This window comes from Populus alba, chromosome 3 (genome assembly GCF_005239225.2).
Source record: "Populus alba chromosome 3, ASM523922v2, whole genome shotgun sequence".
Taxonomy (NCBI): domain Eukaryota; kingdom Viridiplantae; phylum Streptophyta; class Magnoliopsida; order Malpighiales; family Salicaceae; genus Populus; species Populus alba.
In genome coordinates, this window is record NC_133286.1 from 4,923,626 (window position 1) to 4,934,678 (window position 11,053).

Below are 11,053 nucleotides of genomic sequence, written 5' to 3' on the forward strand. Positions count from 1 at the left end.
ATTTCTTATAAATTGTTCTAGGATGTAAATAATAAAAAACAATGATCAAAGTGTATAACATAAAAAACACGTGTGACCATTTTGAACTTCATGTGAAAAAGCTTATTTTAGTCCTTTATTATCTATTGTCTATCTTTTCAGCTCTGTTAGTTTTTATAATTTTATTTTTTGTCCATGACTTTATCATGTTTATTTTTTTTATTCTTGATTTGAGATAAGGGAAAGAAAGTCGCCGGAAAATAAACAAAGAGAGAGAAAGTTATTTGTTGAGCCCATTTCTAGTTGCAAAAATTATCAATCTTGGTATTAATTAGTTCTATTCAACAAAAAGGTTCTATTGAAGTGTTGTTTCTCTCATCTTGTTGTAAAAAGTAGATTAGTGTTGAGAAATGTTTTTTTTTTTGTTTAATTTTGTATTTTTTTTGATTGATTTTAAGGTTTTTTACATGATAAATTGATTTATTAAGGAGTTAGAGGTGTTTTATTATATATATATATTTTTTATCAAAATAGCTTGAAAAATGGATTAATGACTAACTAAACTTTGATTTTTCGGCTACATTTAAGGTGTCTGGAATCTAAAAAATCAGACAACGAGTTGTTTTATATTTATTTATATATTTTTTAAAACTAGGAGTCCTCATATGCCTACGCATGTCTAGCCCCTTTTTCTACATGACTATTTGATTAAATGTTTGGGCCTTACCTTCTTTTGCATTTTTTTATTGGATTTAAATTTAAATAAACTAAAAAATATGTCTTGATATTTCAATTATCATTCAATTTTTTCGTGGTTCTTTAATGAATTTCTAGGTTTTGACGAGGGTGTTAGCATTTTGTTTCCATTATCACGTGTCTAATATGAAAAAATAAGTTCACAAATATTCATTCATGTTTTTTTTTTTAGAAAAATTTAATAGATTTTTAACATAATTTCATCCTTTTATTCCACACAAATGATACTTGGACTTTGTTTTAATATTTTTTTTGTTATAGTTTTGGTTTGTTTTTAATATCATAACGGTTTAAAACATTGCTTGTATTTAAAAAACATGTTTTGCTCGAAGTGTTAATAAATGAATGAGATTTAGATTAGATGGATACATTTTCTCTACTTATTTCAAATGAGTTAAATGAAAAAAAAAACCCTTTATTTTTATCCCCACAACCATTTATTTAAAAATGTGGCAAAGTAAATTAAACAAATTAATAAGATAACAAGGTTTTAATGGAAGAAAAAGTATTATTTTTTATCTTTATCTAAAATCATTAAAATTTTTCTGGCTGATTCTTATTGCTTTGTATTCTTATTAGAATCAAGGAAAAAATATACTGATAAAAAAAATCAGGATTTATCCCAAAAAAATTACTTTTTTAATAGAATTAAATTATTACTTATCTTAAAATAAAATATATTTATCATATTATTAAATGAAAAAAAATTTGTAAAGCTCTTAGCACGAGCATATTCTTAACGTATATTTTTATTCCAATTTACTGACTCTTTCCATTCCTAGCATTAAAAACATTTTTAATATATATATATATATATATATAATATATATAATATTTAATTTATTTTTTTTAAACACACTGTAATTTGTTTTGGCATGCAATAACTTTTTTTTTCTTTAATAGTTAAAAATGCGTTGCTAACGACCTCATGTTTACATTTTTTATTTCTGTATTGTAAAAAAAATCTTTATTCCGTCTGCCAGCAGAGCGCGGACACGTGACTAGTATATATCAAACACCACTTACTAGAATCAGTTTAGTCACTCTACCCTTCTTTCTTCAAAACCTATTTTAGAAACGCACACTACTAAAATCTCAAAACCCTAGAAAGTAAATCAAATCATGTGGAACGACACCGGAGAACAGCATTTAGCGCCTCCGGGGACGGCTGGGCCGTCGATCCCACCGCCTCCACCGTCGCAGCCTTCTTACACCGTACTGGCGCCGTCGCAAACGGTGTCGAATCCAGCGGATGCGGAGGCGAAGTTGGAGGAGAAGGCCAGGAAATGGCAGCAACTTAACACGAAGAGGTACAGTGATAAGCGGAAGTTTGGTTTCGTCGAGACGCAAAAGGAGGATATGCCGCCGGAACACGTGAGGAAGATTATAAGGTGAGTGTCGAATTTCATTTCTGGGTCTGTCGGGGTTTGAGAGGATTTGGTTTGTAGAGTTGCGGCTCTGGTTTAGCGCTTTGTGTTTTTTTTGGTGCGGTGGTGTTTAGGTGTCCTTTCTGTTTTATCAGCTTTGAACAGTAGTGGCTAGTTTCTTCCTTTTTTGATTCTTTTGCGAAAATAGTTTTTTTTTGCTTTTTTATGGTTTGTTCGTTCTTTTTTCAGTTGTTTTTGAATTGGATTTTGGCATTCCTGTTTTTTTTTGTATGTTTAAAATTGGCTTTTTAATCCATTTTCGGATTTTATTGAAGTTTAAGACGTCGTTTGTATCTTTTAGCATCGAAATTTTGGTCGTTGCAGGAAATTTGACATGTAATATTAGGTGTTTTTGTGTTTTTTTACGCCTAATCGCTATTTTGACTGCGAGGAGAGATGGTCTTGAAGTTTAGATGGGTGGGTTGCTTTATTTTTGTTTTGCCTTGAGTATTTTGATTGATTTTGGTTAAATTTGATATGGTCTTGTCTTAAACAGGGACCATGGCGATATGTCCTCGAAGAAATATCGCCATGATAAACGTGTGTATCTTGGAGCCCTTAAATTCATTCCACATGCAGTATACAAGCTTCTTGAGAATATGCCAATGCCCTGGGAGCAGGTTCGTGATGTGAAGGTTCTATACCATATTACAGGAGCGATCACTTTTGTGAATGAAATTCCATGGGTTGTTGAACCTATTTACTTAGCTCAGGTATGCTGATTCGCTCTCAATGGCAAAGATGTAGATGCGGGACATATTTTGTTTTGCAATTGATACTTCTTAGATTTTGTTTATAATAACTGACCAACTTTCTCATATATTTTCACAGTGGGGGACAATGTGGATCATGATGCGAAGAGAAAAGAGGGATCGGCGGCATTTCAAGAGAATGAGGTTTCCACCTTTTGATGACGAGGAACCTCCTTTAGACTATGCTGATAATTTGTTAGATGTTGATCCTCTAGAGCCTATTCAATTAGAGTTGGACGAAGAAGAAGATTCTGCTGTCTATACTTGGTTTTATGACCATAAGCCTCTTGTTAAAACGAAGCTTATCAATGGTCCTAGTTACAGGAAGTGGCATCTCTCTCTTCCAATAATGGCGACTCTTCACCGCCTGGCAGGACAGCTTCTTTCTGATTTAATTGACCGTAACTATTTTTACTTGTTCGACATGGAGTCGTTCTTTACAGCCAAAGCATTGAACATGTGCATACCTGGTATGAATTCTGCTCTAATATGCTGTGCATGCATCTGTGTACATACCTTGCATAAATTTGTATTTATTTTGCATTCTTAGAAGTGCATTCTCTGATAGGATGAAAATGAAGTTGTTCTAACTTTCGATAACCTACTGAGTAGAGGCTGTAGAATCACTGTCGGTCTGACAAGTTGTGATCACTACAGTAATGAAAAGTGAAATATTGGAGATAATTGTGCTGCGGAACTACAATAGTTACTTAGATTTAGCATATGATTGTTGATGCTAGACTCAACATAGGTTGCAGATATTGGCACATCTGTTGTGCTGGTGTTTCAATCAACAATACCCTATACTCTTCTGGGTTAGAGATGCTTGTAAGCTATTTAATTTAAAAATCACTGGCCGATAACTCTACAAATTATTTTCAATTGTAGTTTGCACACTTTTGGGTTTTGTGACTGCTACTGATCAAATTATCCTTATGAATTGTCCTGGATGCCTAATATATTTCTATGTGGTTGGTTCGATTGATTTCAAACTATTTTTGTTCTCTTGTAGGTGGGCCTAAGTTTGAACCTTTGTATCGTGACATGGAGAAAGGTGATGAGGACTGGAACGAATTCAATGACATCAACAAACTCATTATTCGGTCACCTTTGCGGACAGAGTATAGAATTGCATTTCCTCATCTTTACAATAATAGGCCCCGGAAAGTAAAACTCTGTGTTTATCACACTCCCATGATCATGTACATTAAAGCTGAGGATCCTGATTTACCTGCTTTCTATTATGATCCTTTGATACACCCAATAACCTCCTCTAACAAGGAACGCCGTGAAAAAAAAGATTCATGATGACGATGATGATGATGAGGATTTTGTTATGCCAGAAGGGGTGGAACCTTTTTTGGAGGATACACAGCTTTATACCGACACCACAGCTGCTGGCATTTCCTTGTTATTTGCTAACCGACCTTTTAACATGAGATCTGGACGGATGCGACGGGCAGAAGATATACCCCTTGTGTCGGAGTGGTATAAGGAGCACTGGTAAGATTCTAATTTCTTTTGTGCTGTTCACTTGTATAGCCCTTTTGTGCTGTGCATGAAAAACCTTTTTTTTGTTGTGTTTTCCAGTCCTCCATCATATCCTGTCAAAGTTCGAGTAAGCTATCAGAAATTGTTGAAATGTTTTGTTTTGAATGAACTGCATCATAGACCGCCAAAAAGCTCAGAAGAAGAAGCACTTGTTCCGGTCATTAGCAGCAACTAAATTCTTCCAAACCACAGAGCTAGATTGGGCTGAAGCAGGTCTCCAAGTTTGTAAGCAGGGGTACAACATGCTGAATCTATTGATACACCGGAAAAAATTTAAATTACCTCCACCTTGATTATAATTTTAACTTGAAGCCTGTGAAGACCCTTACGACAAAGGAACGCAAGAAGTCACGGTTTGGGAATGCTTTTCATCTTTGTCGTGAGATCTTGCGTTTGACAAAGCTTGTGGTAGATGCCAATATACAATTCAGGTTAGGTAATGTTGATGCTTTCCAATTGGCTGACGGTCTTCAGTATACATTTTCCCATGTTGGTCAGTTGACAGGAATGTACAGATACAAGTATAGGCTGATGCGCCAGATAAGAATGTGCAAAGATCTTAAGCATTTGATATATTACCGCTTCAATACTGGTCCAGTGGGTAAGGGGCCTGGTTGTGGATTTTGGGCACCAATGTGGAGGGTATGGCTATTTTTCCTACGTGGCATAGTGCCTCTTCTTGAACGGTGGTTGGGTAATCTTCTTGCAAGACAGTTTTGAAGGGCGCCATTCAAAAGGAACTGCCAAGACTGTTACAAAGCAGCGTGTCGAGAGCCACTTTGACTTGGAACTCCGTGCTGCTGTTATGCATGATGTTCTTGATGCCATGCCAGGTTGTCATCTTTGTTATTTTTTCCTTTTGATGTTCATTTCTTCTTTGTATCTTTCTGCATTCTATCTATTTGTTATGTTTGTCTAATTGTGTCATATCAATTTGCAGAGGGCATTAAGCAAAATAAGGCTAGAACGATACTGCAGCACCTTAGTGAGGCTTGGCGCTGCTGGAAAGCGAACATTCCATGGAAGGTTCCTGGTTTACCAGTTCCCATTGAAAACATGATACTTCGGTATGTTAAGTCAAAAGCAGACTGGTGGACGAATGTTGCTCACTATAATCGTGAGCGTATCAGAAGGGGTGCGACTGTTGACAAGACAGTGTGCAGAAAGAATCTTGGAAGACTGACTCGGTTGTGGTTAAAGGCAGAACAGGTAATTTAACAAGTTTTTATATTTCTTTTTTCTAAAATATATTCCTGTGATGTCTCTGCTACTACATGCTATAAATAAGTGGACTCCATGGCTTCTAGCTTGTCCTATACCTGTGTGGCCTCACCAGAGCATCCTGTAGTAATTCTTTCTATTTTCATTACCTTATAGGAACGTCAACACAACTATTTGAAGGATGGCCCATATGTCACTCCAGAAGAAGCTGTTGCGATTTACACAACTACTGTCCATTGGTTGGAGTCCAGAAAGTTTTCACCAATTCCATTCCCTCCCTTGTCATACAAGCATGACACTAAGCTGCTTATCCTTGCTTTGGAAAGGTTGAAAGAGTCATACAGTGTGGCTGTGAGATTAAACCAACTGCAGAGGGAAGAACTAGGTCTTATTGAACAAGCTTATGATAACCCTCATGAGGCTTTATCACGGATCAAGCGTCACCTGCTCACTCAGCGTGCTTTCAAAGAAGTGAGTTGACAATTGAGCCTGTATTAGCTTTGACTTTGTTCTATGCAGTGTCTTATTATAGATATTTGGATTGAAATTGAGCTGTTCTTTTTCCTTTTTCAGGTGGGCATAGAGTTCATGGATTTGTACAGTTCTCTGATTCCAGTTTATGAAATTGAGCCTCTTGAAAAAATAACAGATGCTTATTTGGACCAATATCTGTGGTATGAAGGTGATAAGCGCCACCTCTTTCCAAACTGATTAAACCTGCAGATTCCGAGCCACCACCACTGCTTGTCTATAAATGGTGTCAAGGCATAAACAATTTGCAAGGTATCTGGGACACAAGTGAGGGGCAGTGTGTGGTGATGCTTCAGACCAAGTTTGAGAAGTTCTTTGAAAAGATTGACTTGACAATGTTAAATAGGTTAATATCCATCAGCTCCCCTGCTTATGTTATGTTAAGAGAAAGTTTCCAATCTTTATTCATTTATATCTCTTCCACTTTTCAGGCTTCTTCGGTTGGTCCTTGACCACAATATTGCTGATTATGTGACTGCCAAGAACAATGTTGTCCTTTCCTACAAGGACATGAGTCACACGAACTCGTATGGTTTGATACGTGGCCTTCAGTTTGCTTCTTTTGTGGTGCAGTATTATGGACTTGTGCTGGATCTCCTGCTTCTTGGATTGACCCGGGCCAGTGAGATCGCTGGTCCGCCACAAATGCCAAATGAATTTATCACCTACTGGGATACAAAGGTTGAGACACGACATCCAATTCGTCTTTATTCCAGGTACATAGACAGGGTGCATATATTGTTTTCGGTTTACTCATGAAGAGGCCCGAGATCTAATTCAAAGATATCTCACTGAGCATCCTGATCCCAACAATGAAAATATGGTCGGGTATCAGAACAAGAAATGCTGGCCTAGAGATGCAAGGATGAGGCTTATGAAACATGATGGTATGTGATCTGTAACTTCCAAGTTAAATTAATTTTTGTTGGGATTCTTTATTTTGCTTAAAAAAGTAATGCTCTTTTGTGAATCTCTTTTCAGTCAATCTCGGGAGGAGTGTTTTCTGGGACATGAAGAACCGTCTCCCTCGAAGCATCACAACTTTAGAGTGGGAGAACAGCTTTGTTTCTGTTTACAGCAAGGACAACCCAAACCTGCTTTTCAGCATGTAAGTATTCTCACTCTTGCACTGAAATTTTACTCGTGTATGCACATGCTTGAAGTCATTCTGATTATTTAATTTTTAAGTTTCTATTAGTGATATTGGTTTGAACTTTGATGTCGGTGTATTTATGTATCCAAAACCTAGTTACTCCTGCAATTTGGTTCTAACATGATAACATACCATCCTTTAAAATTCTGGTAATTTGTTCTTGGTGTGCTTTTTGTTTGCTTATGTCGATTTAGTTATGCCTCTCCTTTTTAATGTGCAAGTATGTCTTTCTAATCTTGAAATAGCATCTGGGTATATTCTCTGTTTCGGGGAGGGTGGGAAGTGACACTTTAATTTGGCCAGGTATTGTTTAGTGACATGCCTTTATTAGTAACTTTTTTCCCCCAACATTAAGTGCACAGGGCTTGCACCTTAACATGTTTCTAAGGGTTCTGAAAAAAATTTCTAAGTGGATGGTTTTTCTTTATATTATTGTTGCAAGAGCTTGTATCTTTGGAAAACAAAAATTGTGAGGCATTGATTTCCTTGCTAAAAATAAACCGGTACTGCCAATTTGCAGGTGTGGGTTTGAAGTTCGGATACTTCCTAAAATAAGAATGACTCAAGAAGCATTCAGCAATACAAGAGATGGTGTTTGGAATTTGCAGAATGAGCAGACCAAGGAACGGACTGCAGTTGCTTTTCTACGGGTTGATGATGAGCATATGAAAGTGTTTGAGAATCGTGTGAGGCAGATTCTGATGTCCTCAGGGTCAACTACTTTCACAAAGATTGTTAACAAATGGAATACAGCCTTGATTGGTAATTACCGCCTTTTACTAATCACTTTGTCCTTTGTGCTTATATTTTATTCGCTGAAATTTTGTTTTGATTTTTTCCGTTTCTATTTGTAGGATTGATGACATATTTCCGTGAAGCAACTGTGCATACTCAAGAGCTGTTAGATTTGCTTGTAAAATGTGAAAAATAAAATTCAAACCCGTATCAAGATTGGGCTAAACTCAAAAATGCCAAGCAGGTATGTAATTGTACTCATGAGAGTTAACTCCATGTTTTAGCTGCTGGTGTCTAGCTTGAAATTTTGTTCTGAATTTAACTTCTGTTTCAGATTTCCTCCTGTTATCTTCTATACACCAAAAGAAATTGGAGGACTTGGCATGTTATCCATGGGTCACATATTGATCCCTCAAAGTGATCTTCGATATAGTCAGCAAAACAGATGTTGGTGTAACCCATTTCAGGAGCGGAATGAGTCATGAGGAGGACCAGCTGATTCCAAATCTTTATCGGTACATTCAGGTAAGCTGAAATAAATCATAGGTGTTGGGTACCATGATTTTGGAGTATTTGCTTGACTGTTCTGAGCTTCATACTGTTTTGTGACAGCCATGGGAGAGTGAGTTCATAGACTCACAGCGGGTTTGGGCAGAGTATGCATTGAAGAGGCAGGAAGCGCAGGCGCAAAATAGGCGTCTAACACTTGAAGATTTGGAAGTAAGTTTTCCTGTAGTCCAATTTGGAGCCTCCTCATGTGTTGCCTTGAATTTGGACCTATTTTATGTGGTCTTTGTGAAGTTCTCACTGAAGATTGTTTTTTCTAAATGCTGTCTAATTGCATTGACAGGATTCATGGGACAGGGGAATTCCACGCATTAATACTCTTTTTCAGAAAGATCGTCACACTTTAGCATATGACAAAGGGTGGAGAGTGCGCACAGACTTCAAGCAATACCAAGTTTTAAAACAAAATCCTTTCTGGTGGACACACCAGAGACATGATGGAAAATTGTGGAACTTGAACAATTATCGAACTGATGTCATTCAAGCTCTTGGTGGTGTTGAAGGAATTCTTGAGCATACCTTGTTCAAAGGAACGTAGTAAGTACTTCTGTTCTGGCACTTAATTTTCCTCAACTCTGGCAGATGATTTCAGTTTTATGATGCATTCTTTTTCTTTCAATATACTGGAATTTGTGGGGTTAATTTCACACCTAATGATTACGTTACATGTTTTTGACTTCGGGGAGAAGCTGTTTTTTTTTTCATCAACACTTCTGTAACTACTTTCCCTGCCTTGATATTTCAGTTTCCCAACTTGGGAAGGTCTCTTTGGAAAAGGCATCTGGCTTTGAGGAGTCCATGAAGTATAAGAAGCTTACTAATGCACAGAGATCTGGTCTGAACCAAATTCCTAACCGTAGATTTACACTTTGGTGGTCCCCCACAATAAACAGGGCAAATGTTTATGTGGGTTTTCAAGTGCAGTTAGATCTAACCGGCATCTTCATGCACGGAAGATCCCAACCTTGAAGATTTCGCTGATTCAGATATTCCGTGCTCACCTGTGCAGAAGATTCATGAGAGTGTTGTTATGGACCTCTGTCAGGTCTTGGATCAGGAACTGATGCTTTGGAAATTGAGACTGTGCAGAAAGAAACAATCCATCCAAGGAAAAGTTATAAAATGAACAGCTCCTGTGCAGACGTTCTCCTTTTTTGCTGCCCATAGATGGCCCATGTCAAAGCCTAGTCTTGTGGCTGAGTCAAAAGATGTGTTTGACCAGAAAGCAAGCAATAAATACTGGATAGATGTACAGCTGAGATGGGGAGACTATGATTCTCATGATATTGAGCGCATACTAGGGCCAAATTTATGGATTACACAACAGACAACATGTCTATTATCCATCTCCAACTGGTCTGTTTTCCTGCTGGGTTCCCGTTTCTAGCTTTCATAAGTTATTCTGTTACAAGTTAGATCATGTTTTTTTTTTTTTTTGTTCAGGGGTTATGATTGGCTTGATCTAGCGTACAATTTGCACTCTGCATTTGGCAACTGGTTTCCAGGGTCTAAACCGCTGCTAGCTCAAGCTATGAACAAAATAATGAAGTGCACTTTTCATGCTTGATACAATAGTTCTTTGGTATTGAGTTGATTGATTTATGATTTATAGCTGTCAATCGCTTGTTCTAACGGTTTATTTTGGTGCAGTCAAACCCAGCTTTGTATGTCTTGAGGAGCGCATAAGAAAAGGTTTGCAGTTGTATTCTTCAGAGCCTACAGAAACCATATTTTATCATCACAGATTACGGGGAATCTTTAGCAATCAGATAATATGGTTTGTTGATGATACTAAGTCTACCGTGTCAACAATCCACAAGACATTTGAAGGGAATCTCACAACAAAACCCATAAATGTGCAATCTTCATATTCAATCCAAAACTGGGCACTATTTTTTGAAGGTTTGCTTTGATTGTTTTTTTTGAAAACTATCTTCTTTCTTCTGTTAGATGTTCTGAAGTTTTAAACATGATCTCTGCAGGTTATCCACACTTAGTGTATGGGCAGGACAGAAACGTCTGGGCCAGCTTGCCAAGTGGAAAACTGTGAAGAAGTTGCAGCTCTTGTGCGGTCGCTGCCTGTGGAAGAACAACCAAAACAAATTATTGTGACTCGCAAAGGATGCTTGATCCATTGGAGTTCACTTGCTTGATTTCCCCAACATAGTTATCAAGGGAAGTGAGTTGCAGCTCCCATTTCCAGTCATCTTAAAGATAGAGAAATTGGTGATTTGATTTTGAAAAGGCGACGACGAACCACAAATGGTTTTGTTCAATATTTATGATGATTGGCTGAAGAGTATATCAATCTTACACTGCGTTCTCTCGGCTCATTCTCGATTCTCCGTGCACTTTTCATGTTAATAATGAGAAGGCGAAAG

The 11,053-nt window shown here is 37.3% G+C and overlaps 1 pseudogene; it reads left to right on the forward strand.

Annotated features, from left to right (window-relative positions):
* The first annotated feature begins 1,766 nt into the window (after nucleotides 1–1,766).
* On the forward strand, nucleotides 1,767–10,784 carry LOC118037846 (pre-mRNA-processing-splicing factor 8A-like; annotated as a pseudogene).
* The last annotated feature ends 269 nt before the right edge of the window (nucleotides 10,785–11,053 follow it).